This window comes from Arachis hypogaea, chromosome 15, assembly GCF_003086295.3.
Source record: "Arachis hypogaea cultivar Tifrunner chromosome 15, arahy.Tifrunner.gnm2.J5K5, whole genome shotgun sequence".
Lineage (NCBI taxonomy): Eukaryota > Viridiplantae > Streptophyta > Magnoliopsida > Fabales > Fabaceae > Arachis > Arachis hypogaea.
In genome coordinates, this window is record NC_092050.1 from 116,071,221 (window position 1) to 116,085,910 (window position 14,690).

The 14,690-nt window shown below is 37.2% G+C and overlaps 1 long non-coding RNA gene and 1 other non-coding gene across 3 annotated transcripts; both read left to right on the top strand.

The window, feature by feature from the left end:
* Positions 1-2,344: 2,344 nt before the first annotated feature.
* On the top strand, positions 2,345-5,507 carry LOC112750513 (uncharacterized). Of its 2 annotated transcripts, none has more exons than XR_011872191.1 (6): positions 2,345-2,834; positions 3,258-3,397; positions 3,476-3,643; positions 3,888-3,980; positions 4,072-4,122; positions 5,289-5,507. It is a non-coding gene; the product is annotated as an uncharacterized lncRNA (long non-coding RNA). The 2 variants fall into 2 exon arrangements; XR_011872190.1 differs by having other exon boundaries at positions 5,292-5,507.
* Positions 5,508-12,561: 7,054 nt separating this feature from the next.
* On the top strand, positions 12,562-12,665 carry LOC112752190 (small nucleolar RNA R71). The gene has a single exon (XR_003176636.1). It is a non-coding gene; the product is annotated as a small nucleolar RNA R71 (small nucleolar RNA).
* The last annotated feature ends 2,025 nt before the right edge of the window (positions 12,666-14,690 follow it).

Sequence of the window (14,690 nt, forward strand, 5' to 3'; positions counted from 1 at the left end):
AGATTGCATTTAGATAGTTTGCATTGAATAAATGTTGATACCCTTTGTTTCTTTCTTGAGTTTAGCATGAGGACATGCTTAGTTTAAGTGTGGAGAGGTTTGATAAACCCCAACTTTGTGGTTTATCTTGTGCTTAATTTGAGGGATTTTATCAACTTATCTCACATTTATTCAATGAAATAGCATACTTTTGTAATTCTCTTCGAATATGTGTTTAAGAGTGAAAACATCACTACAACATTTTGGGTCTATGGTCACGGTTTTTTAGGGTGACCAAAAAAAAAAGCTTTGGTCACAGTTTTTTTGGAAAAGGTGACCATAGAGTACCTATGGTCACGGTTTTTTAAAAAAGGGTGGCCTAAAAGGGTCTATGGTCACGGTTTTGAGGGGTGATCTAAAGGGGTTTATGGTCACGGTTTTTTACAGTGACCAAAAAGGGTCTATGGTCACGGTTTTGGGGGGTGGCCTAAAGGGGTCTATGGTCACGGTTTTGGGGGGTGGCCTAAAAGGGACTATGGTCACGGTTTTGGAGGTGACCTAAAGGGGTCTATGGTCACGATTTTTTACAGTGACCAAAATGGGGCTATGGTCACGGTTTTTCAAAAAAAGGTGACCCAAAAGGGTCTATGATCACGGTTTTGGGAGGTGGCCTAAAGGGGTCTATGGTCACGGTTTTGGGGGTGGCCTAAAAGGGGGGTCTATGGTCACGGTTTTGGGGGGTGGCCTAAAAGGGTCTATGGTCACGATTTTAGGGGTGACCTAAAGGGATCTATGGTCACGGTTTTTTACAGTGACAAAAAAAGGGCTATGGTCACGGTTTTTCAAAAAAGGGTGACCTAAAAGGATCTATGGTCACGGTTTTGGGGGGTGACCTAAAGGGGTCTATGGTCACGGTTTTGGGGGTGGCCTAAAAGGGTCTATGATTACGGTTTTGGAGGGTGGCCTAAAGGGGTCTATGGTCACGATTTTTTACAGTGACTAAAAAGGGTCTATGGTCACGGTTTTTCGGAAGGGTGACCTAAAAGGGTTTATGGTCACGGTTTTGAGGGTGACCTAAAGGGGTCTATGGTCACGATTTTTTACAGTGACCAAAAAGTGTCTATGGTCACGATTTTTCAAAAGGGTGACCTAAAATGGTCTATGGTCACAGTTTTGTGGGATGACCTAAAGGAGTCCATGGTCACAGTTTTAATCATTTGAGTTTTAATTAATTAATATTTTTATGTATTTTTTATTATTTTAAATATATTTTCTTTTTAAAAGTTTTAATAATTAAATACTAATAATAATTTTATATGATTTACTTTAAATATTAAAATTTGAAATCTAATTTTATAAATAAAAAATTAAGTCGAATACTATTAATAATTTTAAATTAAAAATAATTTAAAACTTAATAATATAAAAATTAATTTTTTACTCTAAAAATTTAACCATTAAATAATAGATTATTAAGTTTTGTGGTTTATAATAATTAGGGAAAAACCAAAAACGATGCCGTCTCCTATTTATTTAAAAAAAATTGAAATACATGAGAACCAATTAAGCGTAATTAAATTAGTTTTATTAATATTTAGAGTTAAGTTAATTAATATTCTTGTGTAATTTTTATAATTGGTTATTTCACATAATTTGAAATTAAAAATTTAATAATAAAAGAATTATATATAATTTAATTTAATTAATTTCTATTATAAATAAATTATGATGTATTTTATTAATTTGAGTTCTTAAAAAACTAATTTATTAAAAATAATTAAATTAATTTTTATAAATATTTTAAATTTAAGTTAATTAATATTTATATACAATTTTATTATAATTAATTATTTTATATAAATTGAAATTAAAGATTTGATAATAGAAAAATAATAAAAAATTATATCATTTAATTTAAATAATTGATATTTTTTTGTTTGAGAAAAGGACAAATTGGTCCCTGACCTTTTTCGTGGACATTTTCGTCCTTGACCATTGAAAAATACTTTTAAGTCCCTAACCTTCATAAAACTTAGACGGATTAGTCCCTCCGTCCATATGCCTCCGTCAGGGACTGATCCGTCCAAATGCCTCCATCAGGGACTGATCCGTCCAAGTTTTGTAAAAGTCAGGGACTTAAAAGTATTTTTCAATAGTCAAGAACAAAAATGTCTGCGGGACAAAAAGTCCTTTTGTCCTTTTCTTAAACTGTCTTTCACAAAATGTAATTAATATATTCATTTTATAATTTAAAATTAAAAATAATTATTTAAACTCATTGATATATTAATAAATAAAATTTGTTATTCTAAAAATAATTTTTACAATAATTCTAAATATATATTTTATCTAACACTAAATTCCCAAATAAAATCCTAATTTAACAATTCCTAACCCTAACATACACACAGCCACATAAAGAAGGGGAAACAGAAGGGAAGAGGGGCGGGGGGCAACGAGAAAAGAGGGGGAGCTCGAAGAGGGAGGAGGGATCAGAGAACGGGAAGGAGATGAGAGGGAAAGGGAGAGAGGCGCTGCCGGTGGTGACCACAGCCACCGTCACCGCTGACCTTGAGGGGAAAATGAGAGTGAGAGAGAGAGACGCACAGAACGCGCGACGCGAGGAAGAGAAGGGCTCGTCTTCGTTGCCGTCGTCGCCGCGCCTTGCCGCCGCTGCCGTTGTTGGAAGCCGCCGCTGTCGCTGGAAGGAACCAAATAAGGATAGGAGGTCGCTGTTGATGCTGCCGCAGAGAGGAAGGAAGGGACGCGTGTGAGAAAGTGACGCAACAGAGGAGAAGCCGTTCCTCTGCCGCCGCCGTCGCTGCCGGAATTCCTGGTCGCCGTCGTCGTTCATGGTGAGTTGGTTGTGCCCTAGCTACTAGAACCACCATTTCTGAACTCTTATTGCTCTGTAACAATCCTATAGCTCAGGCGCGGCAAGTCAATTTTTCGTTGTGAATCCTTTTTTCAAATTGTGTTCTGTGTAGCTTGTAGACTGGTTGTGTCCTAGCATTCAGTTATTATTCTGTGTTTGATCTTCACAATTTCATACAGGATGCTGCTGTATTAATTGCTTTCCTGATTTCTGTCATGTTCCACGAGTGTGTCTCTCTCTCTGTAATGCTATTTTATCTAATGAATTCTCATGTGACACAAACAAATACTGTTCTGCTTCCTAATTTCCAACAAGTGTTTTCATTGTGACGGAGCTAAAATTAGAAACCATCTGTAGCATCTGAACTATGTCTTCAATAAAGCCTTTCATTCGTTTCTGCAAGCTTGCTGGGATCTCTGCTACCAGAAAACGGTGTTGTCGTTACCGGACGTCACTGCCGGAGCCTCTGCCAGCTTGCTCTCCATTGGTTGCACCACTACCGGGGCTGCTGCTGCTCTATTGTTCTGTTTTTTCATAGCTGCAGTGAGTTCCTGATCTAAAACCTTTATCGTTATTGTTGTGTTATATGCTTGTTAAGGGTTTTGGGTGTTAACGTTTCAGCGTTGAACCACTGTAACTATGAAGCTGTGTTTGATGGTGTTGTTGCTGAGAAAGTTGTCAGTGTGGCTAATGCCGCTGCTATTTGTTCGGTTCAAGACTGTTGCTGCTGCTGCTGCGAGTTAGGACGAAGGGGTCAGGCATAATTTCTATGGATTTCGACACATTAAGGTAGGGGATTCGTTTCCAAACTAAACATTTTAAATCATGAATGCCAATAAAGTGTTAGATGAGGCTCTTCTAAAATGTAAATAGTTTAAAGAGTAAAGTGTTGTATATATACAAACACTTATGATAAGAAAATTAATCTTCTTGCCTTAGGCTTGTTTGTATGTTTTACATTTACTTCTAGCAGCTGGTAAGTTATCCTTCTTAGTTACTGAATGAACAATACAAGGCTGGATTAATTTAACAGATTTTATTCATGAGGCAAGGAATTCTGACTTCTGAGAGAGCAGCATAAAACTTGAGAAACAACAAATTGATCAGGGTTCCTCATGTATTCTGGGTATGATAGTCTTCATTATTTTCCTTTCAATGGAATACTTAGTGTTTACTATAATACTTTTACCAACATAGTATGATATTAATGTATGCAGGATTTGACTAGAAGGCAAGTCCTAACAATGCAATTTTATACAGGGCGAAAGGTATGTTCTGAATAATATCTTTGTTGTTACATCAAATTGCCAGGGACATTTTTGCTTTGCTGATGTATAACTGCATGAATCATTATTGATTTTTTGTTGTTACACCACTACTTTGCCATTACCCTATTAAGGTACATACCTTGTTAAATTAATAGTTTCAATTTATTTTAATTAATTAATTATTAATTAGTTATGGTCCTGCTTGACTTTTGCTGAAATCATATGCCTCTGTGAATGTGATAATGATCTTTATCTATATGTAAGGAGAACAAACCCCATGTGCATAAGATTTTATACTCTATTAGTGGTGCATGAATAATGCATTTCCTTATTAGCTTCCTTTGACACTTTATCGATGCTGTTAATAATGTTGCCTTCAAAGTTGCTTGAAAAATAGCTCATTATAGAAGGCGATGAAAGAACTTTAATAATTTATGTTTAATTGAATTTTGTTGGCATAATTTTGACTCCGATCTACTTTTATTTGTAAGCTTGAAAACATATTTTCAGATGCACACTCTAATGGATAGTTTACACAAAATAAATAAAGTAATAATAAAATGTTGATTAATGACTTGTTAAGTTACTGTTTTGTTATGGACTTATGGCACTGAGTGTTTTGAGTTTTGAATTTTGAATGTGTGATAAGTGATTTGTGATTTGTGATTAGTGATTTTGTTATGCTGCTGTTTGAATTAATTTAGGGGTGATTATTTGTTATGCTGTTGTATAGAAAATTTTTTAAATCATGTATAGAAAATTCTTGTTATGCTGCTGGTTTGAATTAATTTAGGGGTGATTAATTCTTGTTTGCTGGTGTTGATTACTTGATTTATTTGATAGGTTGGAAGCTAATAATAGTATTTCAGTATTACCTTGTTTTTTAAGCTTCTATTTTGGTTGTGGTTGTTTCTTTGTGCTGGATTTTTTTGAGTTTTAAGCTACTTCAATAGGGGAGTTGAAGTTCCACTCGAAGATAGATTAAAAACATATAAATTTTCATGTTGATTGACTTATTTAAATTGTGCTCCTTGTTATTTAGTGGTTGAAATTTTCATGTTGATTGACTTATTTAACTTGTGTTCCATATTCATTACTCAACTGTTACTGCATGCATCATCAAAAACATTTTTGTTCTATTCTAACTTCTTTATTTCTTTTGCTAGCAGGAGGACATGATGTGAAGAAAATATATTCTATACAAATATAAGATGGGATGGGTCTTATAATGATTTTGGTTATCTAACTGTATTATTTTGATGTGTTCTTTACATTTTGATAAGAGACTTTATCCGATATTCATGTAATGGATAAATTACACCATATTTTGATTAGTATTGTAATGGATATCTAGTTTTTAATGAAACTTTTATGATTTACATTTATTGAATTTCTCATTTTTAGATTTATTTTGTGATTATCATCATTTTGGGATGTGACTATGCTTTAAAAAAAATATTCATAAAATAAAACAGGTTACCATAGATAAGTTATGGCCATGGTGAAAACCGTGACCATAAATAAGGCTATAGTCACGGCAAAAAACTGTGACCATAGATAAGGCTATGGTCACGGTTTTAAAGAGAGGTGACCGTAGAGGCTATGGCCACGGTGAAAAACCGTGACCATAGATAGGCTATGGTCACAGTTTTATGGAGGGTGACCATAGAGTCTATGGCCACGATGAAAAACTGGGACCATAGATAGGGCTATGGTCACGGTTTTAAGAAGGGGTGACCATAGAGGCTATGGCCACGGTGAAAAACCGTGACCATAGATAGGCTATGGTCACGGTTTTAAGGAAGGTGACCATAGAGTCTATGGCCACCGTGAAAAACCGTGACCATAGGGCTATGGTCACGGTTTTAGGTGGGGTGACCATAAAGTCTATGGCCATGGTGAAAACCGTGACCATAGATAGGGCTATTGGTATGCGAAATTGCTACTCGGGTTGTGAATTGTTGTTCGAAATTGATTCCCTGGCAATGGCACCAAAAGCGGATGCACAGGACCATGGTCTAAACATATCTTCACAACTTCGCATAACTAACCAGCAAGTGCACTGGGTCGTCCAAGTAATACCTTACGTGAGTAAGGGTCGAATCCCACGGAGATTGTCGGTATGAAGCAAGCTATGGTCACCTTGTAAATCTCAGTCAGGCGGATATAAAACAGTAATGGTTTTTCGAAAATAAATAATAGAATAGGGATAGAGGTACTTATGTAAATCATTGGTAGGAATTTCAGATAAGCGAATGGAGATGCTTTTCGTTCCTCTGAACCTCTGCTTTCCTGCTATCTTCATCCAATCAGTCTTGCTCCTTTCCATGGATGGCTTTATGTGATACATCACCATTGTCAACGACTACTTTCGGTCATCTCTCGGGAAAATGATCCAATGCCCTGTCACGGCACGGCTAATCGTCTGGAGGCATCACCCTTGTCAATGGCTTCATCTTATCCTCTCAGTGAAAATGATCAACGCACCCTGTCACGGCACGGCTATTCATCTGTCGGTTCTCGATCATGCTGGAATAGGATTTACTATCCTTTTGCGTCTGTCACTATGCCCGGCAATCGCGAGTTTGAAGCTCGTCACAGTCATTCAATCATTGAATCCTACTCGGAATACCACAAACAAGGTTTAGACCTTCCGGATTCTCTTGAATGCCGCCATCATTCTAGCTTACACCACGAAGATTCTGGTTAGGAGATCTAAGAGATACTCATTCAGTCTAAGGTAGAACGGAAGTGGTTATCAGGCATGCGTTCATAGGGAATGATGATGATTGTCACATTCATCTCATTCAGATTGAAGTACGAATGAATATCTTAGAAGCGAAACAAGATGAGTTGAATAGAAAACAGTAGTACTTTGTATTAATCTTTGAGGAACAGCAGAGCTCCACACCTTAATCTATGGAGTGTAGAAACTCTACCATTAAAAATACATAAGTGAAGGTCCAGGCATGGCCGAATGGCCAGCCCCTCTGATCTAAGAACCAGGCGTCCAAAGATGGTCAAAAAGACGTCTAATACAATAGTAAAAGGTCCTATTTATAATAAACTAGCTACTAGGGTTTACATGAGTAAGTAATTGATGCATAAATCCACTTCCAGGGCCCACTTGGTGTGTGCTTGGGCTGAGCTTGAGTGTTGCACGTGTAGAGGTCCTTCTTGGAGTTGAACGCCAGTTTTTGTGCCAGTTTGGGCGTTCAACTCTGGTTTTGGATCCTTTTCTGGCGCTGGACGCCAGATTTGGGCAGAAAGCTGGCGTTGAACGCCAGTTTACGTCGTCTATTCTTGGCCAAAGTATGGACTATTATATATTGATGGAAAGCCCTGGATGTCTACTTTTTAACGCAATTAGAAGCGCGCCATTTCGAGTTCTGTAGCTCCATAAAATCCATTTTGAGTGCAGGAAGGTCAGAATCCAACAACATCAGCAGTCCTTCTTCAACCTCTGAATCTGATTTTTGCTCAAGTCCCTCAATTTCAGCCAGAAAATACCTAAAATCACAGAAAAACACACAAACTCATAGTAAAGTCCAGAAATTTGAATTTAACATAAAAACTAAGGAAAACATCCCTAAAAGTAACTAGATTCTACTGAAAACATACTAAAAACAATGCCAAAAAGCGTATAAATTATCCGCTCATCACAACACCAAACTTAAATTGTTGCTTGTCCCCAAGCAACTGAAAATCAAATAGGATAAAAAGAAGAGAATATACTATAAATTCCAAACTATCAATGAAACATAGCTTCAATCAAATGAGCGGGACTTATAGCTTTTTGCCTCTTGAATAGTTTTGGCATCTCACTTTATCCATTGAGGTTCAGAATGATTGGCATCTATAGGAACTCAGAGTTCAGATAGTGTTATTGATTCTCCTAGTTCAGTATGATGATTCTTGAACACAGCTTCTTTATGAGTCTTGGCCGTGGCCCAAAGCACTTTGTTTTCCAGTATTACCACCGGATACATAAATGCCACAGACACATAATTGGGTGAACCTTTTCAGATTGTGACTCAGCTTTGCTAAAGTCCCCAATTAGAGGTGTCCAGGGTTCTTAAGCACACTCTTTTTTTGGCTTTGAACCTTGACTTTAACCGCTCAGTCTCAAGTTTTCACTTGACACCTACACGCCACAAGCACATGGTTAGGGACAGCTTGGTTTAGCCGCTTAGACCAGGATTTTATTCCTTTAGGCCCTCCTATGCACTGATGCTCAAAGCCTTGGGATCCTTTTTATTTGCCCTTGCCTTTTGGTTTTAAGAGCTTTTGGCTTTTTCTGCTTGCTTTTTATTTTTCTTTCTATTTTTTTTTTCGCCTATTTTTTTTTTCTGCAAGCTTTGTTCTTTGCTGCTTTTTCTTGCTTCAAGAATCATTTTTATGATTTTTCAGATTATCAAATAACATGTCTCCTAGTCATCATTCTTTCAAGAGCCAACATATTTAACATTCTTAAACAACAACTTCAAAAGACATATGCACTGTTCAAGCATTCATTTTGAAAATAAGAAGCATTGTCACCACATCAATATAATTAAACTAAGTTCAAGGATAAATTCGAAACTCATGTACTTCTTGTTCTTTTGAATTAAAACATTTTTCATTTAAGAGAGGTGATGGATTCATAGGACATTCATAACTTTAAGACAGAGTTACTAACTACTAATGATCATGTAATGAAGACACAAACATAGATAAGCACATAACATAGAAAACGAAAAACAGAAGAAATAAGAACAAGGAATGAATCCATCTTAGTGATGGTGGCGTTTCCTTCTTGAGGAACCAATGATGTCCTTGAGCTCTTCTATGTCTCTTCCTTGTCTTTGTTGCTCCTCCCTCATTGCTTTTTGATCTTCTCTTATTTCATGAAGCATGATGGAGTGCTCTTGATGTTCCACCCTTAGTTGTCCCATATTGGAACTCAATTCTCCTAGGGAGGTGTTGATTTGCTCCCAATAGTTTTGTGGAGGAAAGTGTATTTGAGGCATCTCCGGGATCTCATGGTGATGATCTTCATACGCCTCTTGAGCTCCATGAATGGGCTCTCTTGCTTGCTCCATCTTTTTCTTAGTGATGGGCTTGTCCTCTTTAATGAGGATATCTCCCTCTATGTCAATCCCAGCTGAATTGCATAGGTTACAAATGAGGTGAGGAAAGGCTAACCTTGCCATAGTGGAGGACTTGTCAGCCACCTTGTAGAGTTCTTGAGATATAATCTCATGAACTTCCACCTCTTCTCCAATCATGATGCTATGGATCATGATGGCCCGGTCTATAGTAACTTCAGACCGGTTGCTAGTGGGAATGATTGAGCATTGAATGAACTCCAACCATCCTCTAGCTACAGGCTTGAGGTCCAATCTTCTTAGTTGAACCGGCTTGCCTTTGGAGTCAATCTTCCATTGAGCTCCTTCTACACATATGTCCAGAAGGACTTGGTCTAACCTTTGATCAAAGTTGACTCTCCTTGTGTAGGGGCGTGCGTTCTCTTCCATGTATGACAAGTTGAACGCCAACCTCACATTCTCCGGACTAAAATCTAAGTATTTCCCCCGAACCATTGTAACATAGTTCTTTGGATCCGAGTTTTTACTTTGATCATGGTTCTTGGTGATCCATGCATTGGCATAGAACTCTTGAACCATTAGGATGCCGACTTGTTGGATGGAATTTGTTAGAACTTCCCAACTTCTTCTTTGAATTTCATGTCGGATCTCCGGATACTCATTTCTTTTGAGTTTGAAAGGGACCTCAGGGATCACCTTCTTCTTGGCCACAACATCATAGAAGTGGTCTTGATGGGCTTTGGAGATGAACCTTTCCATCTCCCATGACTTGGATGTGGAAGCTTTTGTCTTCCCTTTCCCCTTTCTAGAGGATTCTCCGGTCTTAGGTGCCATCAATGGTAATGGAAAAACAAAAAGCTTATGCTTTTACCACACCAAACTTAGAATTTTGCTCGCCCTCGAGCAATAAAAGAAAGAATAGATGAAGAAGAAGAAGAAATGGAGGAGAGGGAGAGTGGGAAGTGTTTCGGCCAAGAAGGGTGTAGAGGGGTGTGTTGTGTGAATTTGATGAAGAGTGGAGGGCTTTATATAGGGAAGGGAGGGGGGAAATTGGTTTCGGCCATATGGGTGGGTTTGGGTGGGAAATTGGTTTTGAATTTTGAAGGTAGGTGGGGTTTATGAGGTAGGTTTATGGGGAAGAGTGGATGGATGTGAATGGTGAAGATGTGATAGGGAAGAGAGATTGAGGTGATTGGTGAAGGGTTTTTGGGGAAGAGTGTTTGTGTGAAAGAGAGAGGTGAGAAGAAGTGAGTGGAGGAAGGTGGGGATCCTGTGGGGTCCACAGATCCTGAGGTGATCCTGTGGGGTCCACAGATCCTGGGGTGTCAAGGATTTGCATCCCTGCACCAATTAGGCATGCAAAATGCCTTTGCACACAACTCTGGGCGTTCAGCGCCAGGTTGGTGCCCATTTTGCGCGTTCAATGTCCATTTACTAGCCATTTCTGGCGTTGAACGCCAGAACCATGCTTTGTTCTGGCGTTGAACGCCAGGCAGATGCTCCTCCAGGGTGTGATTTTTCTTCTGCTCTTTTTGATTCCGTTTTCAATTTTTATATTTATTTTGTGACTCCACATGATCATGAACCTAATAAAACATGAAAAACAAAAACAAAATTAGATAAATAAACATTGGGTTGCCTCCCAACAAGCGCTTCTTTAATGTCAATAGCTTGACAGTGGGCTCTCATGGAGCCTCACAGATGTTCAGAGCATTGTTGAAACTCTCCAACACCAAACTTAGAGTTTGGTTGTGGCCTCCCAACACTAAACTTAGAGTTTGACTGTGGGGGCTTGGGTTGACTCTGCTTTGAGAGAAGCTTTTCATGCTTCCTCTTCATGGTTGCAGAGGGAGATCCTTGAGTTTTAAATACAAGGGAGTCCTCATTCCATTGAAGGACTAGTTCACCTCTGTCAACATCAATCACAGCTCTTGCTGTAGCCAGGAAAGGTCTTCCTAGGATGATGGATTTATCCTCTTCCTTTCCAGTATCTAGGACTATGAAATCAGCAGGGATGTAAAGGCCTTCAACCTTTACTAACACGTCCTCTACTTGTCCATAAGCCTGTTTTCTTGAATTGTCTGCCATCTCTAATGAGATTTTAGCAGCTTGCACCCCATAGATTCCCAGTTTCTCTATTACAGAGAGGGGCATGAGGTTTATCCCTGAACCAAGGTCACACAGAGCCTTAAAGATCATGGTGCCTATGGTACAAGGTATTATGAACTTTCCAGGATCCTGTCTCTTCTGAGGCAATGTCAGTTGATCCAGATCACTTAGTTCATTGATGAACAAGGGAGGTTCAACTTCCCAAGTATCAATGCCAAATAATTTGGCATTTAGCTTCATGATTGCACCAAGAAACTTGGCAGTTTGATCTTCAGTAACATCCTCATTCTCTTCAGAAGAGGAATACTCATCAGAGCTCATGAAGGGCATAAGGAGGTTCAATGGAATCTCTATGGTCTCTAGATGAGCCTCAGATTCCTTTGGTTCCTCAGAGGGAAGCTCCTTATTGATCACTGGACGTCCCAGGAGGTCTTCCTCCTTGGGATTCACGTCCTCTCCTTCCCTTACAGGTTCGGCCATGGTTCTTATGTCAATGGCCTTGCACTCTCCTTTTGGATTCTCTTCTGTATTGCTTGGGAAAGTACTAGGAGGGATTTCAGTGATTCTTTTACTCAGCTGGCCCACTTGTGCTTCCAAATTTCTAATGGAAGACCTTGTTTCATTCATGAAACTCACAGTGGCCTTAGATAGATCAGAGACTAAGTTTGCTAAATTAGAAGTATTTTGTTCAGAGTTCTCTGTCTGTTGCTGAGTGGATGATGGAAAAGGTTTAGTATTGTTAAACCTGTTTCTTCCACCATTATTAAAGCCTTGTTGAGGCATTTGATCCTTCCATGAGAAATTTGGGTGATTTCTCCATGATGAGTTATAGGTGTTTCCATAAGGTTCACCTAAATAATTCACCTCTGCTATTGTAGGGTTTTCAGGATCATAAGCTTCTTCTGCATAAGAAGCCTCTTGAGTACTGTTGGATGCAGCTTGCATTCCATTCAGACTCTGAGAAATCATATTGACTTGCTGAGTCAATATTTTGTTCTGAGTCAATATGGCATTCAGAGTGTCAATCTCAAGAACTCCCTTCTTCATAGGCATCCCATTATTCACAGGATTCCTTTCAGAAGTGTACATGAATTGGTTATTTGCAACCATGTCAATGAGTTCTTGAGCTTTTGCAGGCGTTTTCTTTAGGTGAATGGATCCACCTACAGAAGTATCCAATGACATCTTTGATAACTCAGATAAACCATCATAGAATATATCCAGGATGGTCCATTCTGAAAGCATGTTAGAATGACACTTTTTGGTCAGTCCTTTGTATCTCTCCCAAGCTTCATAGAGGGATTCACCTTCTTTCTGTCTGAAGGTTTGAACATCCACTCTGAGCTTGCTCAGCTTTTGAGGAGGAAAGAACTTGGCTAAGAAAGCCTTGACCAGCTTATCCCAAGAGTTCAGGCTATCCTTGGGTTGAGAATCCAACCACACTCTAGCTCTGTCTCTTACAGCAAAAGGGAAAAGCATGAGCTTGTAGACTTCAGGATCTACTCCATTAGTCTTAACAGTATCACATATCTGCAAGAATTCAGTTAAGAATTGAAAAGGATCTTCAGATGGAAGTCCATGAAACTTGCAGTTCTGCTGCATCAGAGAAACTAATTGAGGTTTCAGCTCAAAGTTGTTTGCTCCAATGGCAGGAATGGAGATGCTTCTTCCATGTAAATTGGTATTAGGTGCAGTAAAGTCACCAAGCATTCTCCTTGCATTATTATTATTTTCGGTTGCCATCTCCTCTTCCTGTTCGAAAATTTCTGAAAGGTTATCTCTGGATTGTTGTAATTTAGCTTCTCTTAATTTTCTCTTCAGAGTCCTTTCAGGTTCTGGATCTGCTTCAACAAGAATGTTCTTGTCCTTGCTCCTGCTCATATGACAAAGAAGAGGGCACAGAAAAAATAATAATAATAATATGGATCCTTTATACCACAGTATAGGGATTCCTTTGTGAGTGGAAGAAAAGAGGGAGACAAAGAATGTAATGTAATGGAAGAAACACAACTGTGAGGAGGGTTGAGATGTGAGATGAGATGTTAGTAGATGAATAGAATATGATGGGAGAGGGAGAATTTTCGAAAATAATTTTTGAAAAAGGGTTAGTGATTTTCGAAAATAGTTTTTGAAAAAGGTTAGTAATTTTCGAAAAATTTTGAAATCAAAAATAAAAATAATTAGTTAATTAAAGAGAAATTTTTGAAAAAGAGGGAAGATATTTTCGAAAATTAGAGAGAGAGAGTTAGTTAGGTAGTTTTGAAAAAGTTAGGAAACAAATAGAAAGTTAGTTAGTTAGTTGAAACAAATTTTGAAAAGATAAGTTAGGAAGTTAGAAAAGATATTTTGAAATCAAATTTTTGAAAAAGATATGATAAGAAGATATTTTGAAAAGATATGATTGAAATTAGTTTTTGAAAAAGATTTGATTTTTAAAATCTCAATTAATGACTTGGTTCACAAGAAATCACAAGATATGATTCTAGAACTTAAAGTTTGAATCTTTCTTAACAAGTAAGTAACAAACTTGAAATTTTTGAATCAAAACATTAATTGATTATGTTATTTTCGAAAATTTGATATAAAAATAAGAAAAAAATTTTTGAAAAATATTTTTGGAATTTTCGAAAATAACTAAAAAATGAAAAAGATTTGATTTTTGAAAAAGATTTTGAAAAAGATAAGATTTTTAAATTGAAAATTTGATTTGACTCATGAAAACAACTTGATTTTAAAAATTTTTGAAAAAGTCAATCCAAATTTTCGAATTTGATGAGAGAAAAAGGGAAAGATATTTTTTTGAATTTTTTTATTTTTATTTTTGAATTTTTATGATGAGGGAGAAAAACATGAAAATTATGCAATGCATGAGAATTTTAGATCAAAACATGTGATGCATGCAAGAATGCTATGAATGTCAAGATGAACACCAAGAACACTATGAAGATCATGATGAACATCAAGAACATATTTTTGAAAAATTTTTAATGCAAAGAAAACATGCAAGACACCAAACTTAGAATTCTTTAATGCTTAGACACTAAGAATTCAAGAATGCATATGAAAAACAACATTCAACACAAAACAAAAAATCATCAAGATCAAACAAGAAGACTTACCAAGAACAACTTGAAGATCATGAAGAACACTATGAATGCATGAAATTTTCGAAAAATGCAAGATGCACATGCAATTGACACCAAACTTATAACATGACTCAAGCCTCAAACAAGAAACAGAGAAATATTTTTGATTTTTATGATTTTCTAATTTTTTTGGATTTTTTTTCGAAAAATTAATTGATAAAAATAAGGATTTCAAAATTTTTTATATGAATTCCAGGAATCTTGCATTCTTAGTCTAAAGCTTCAG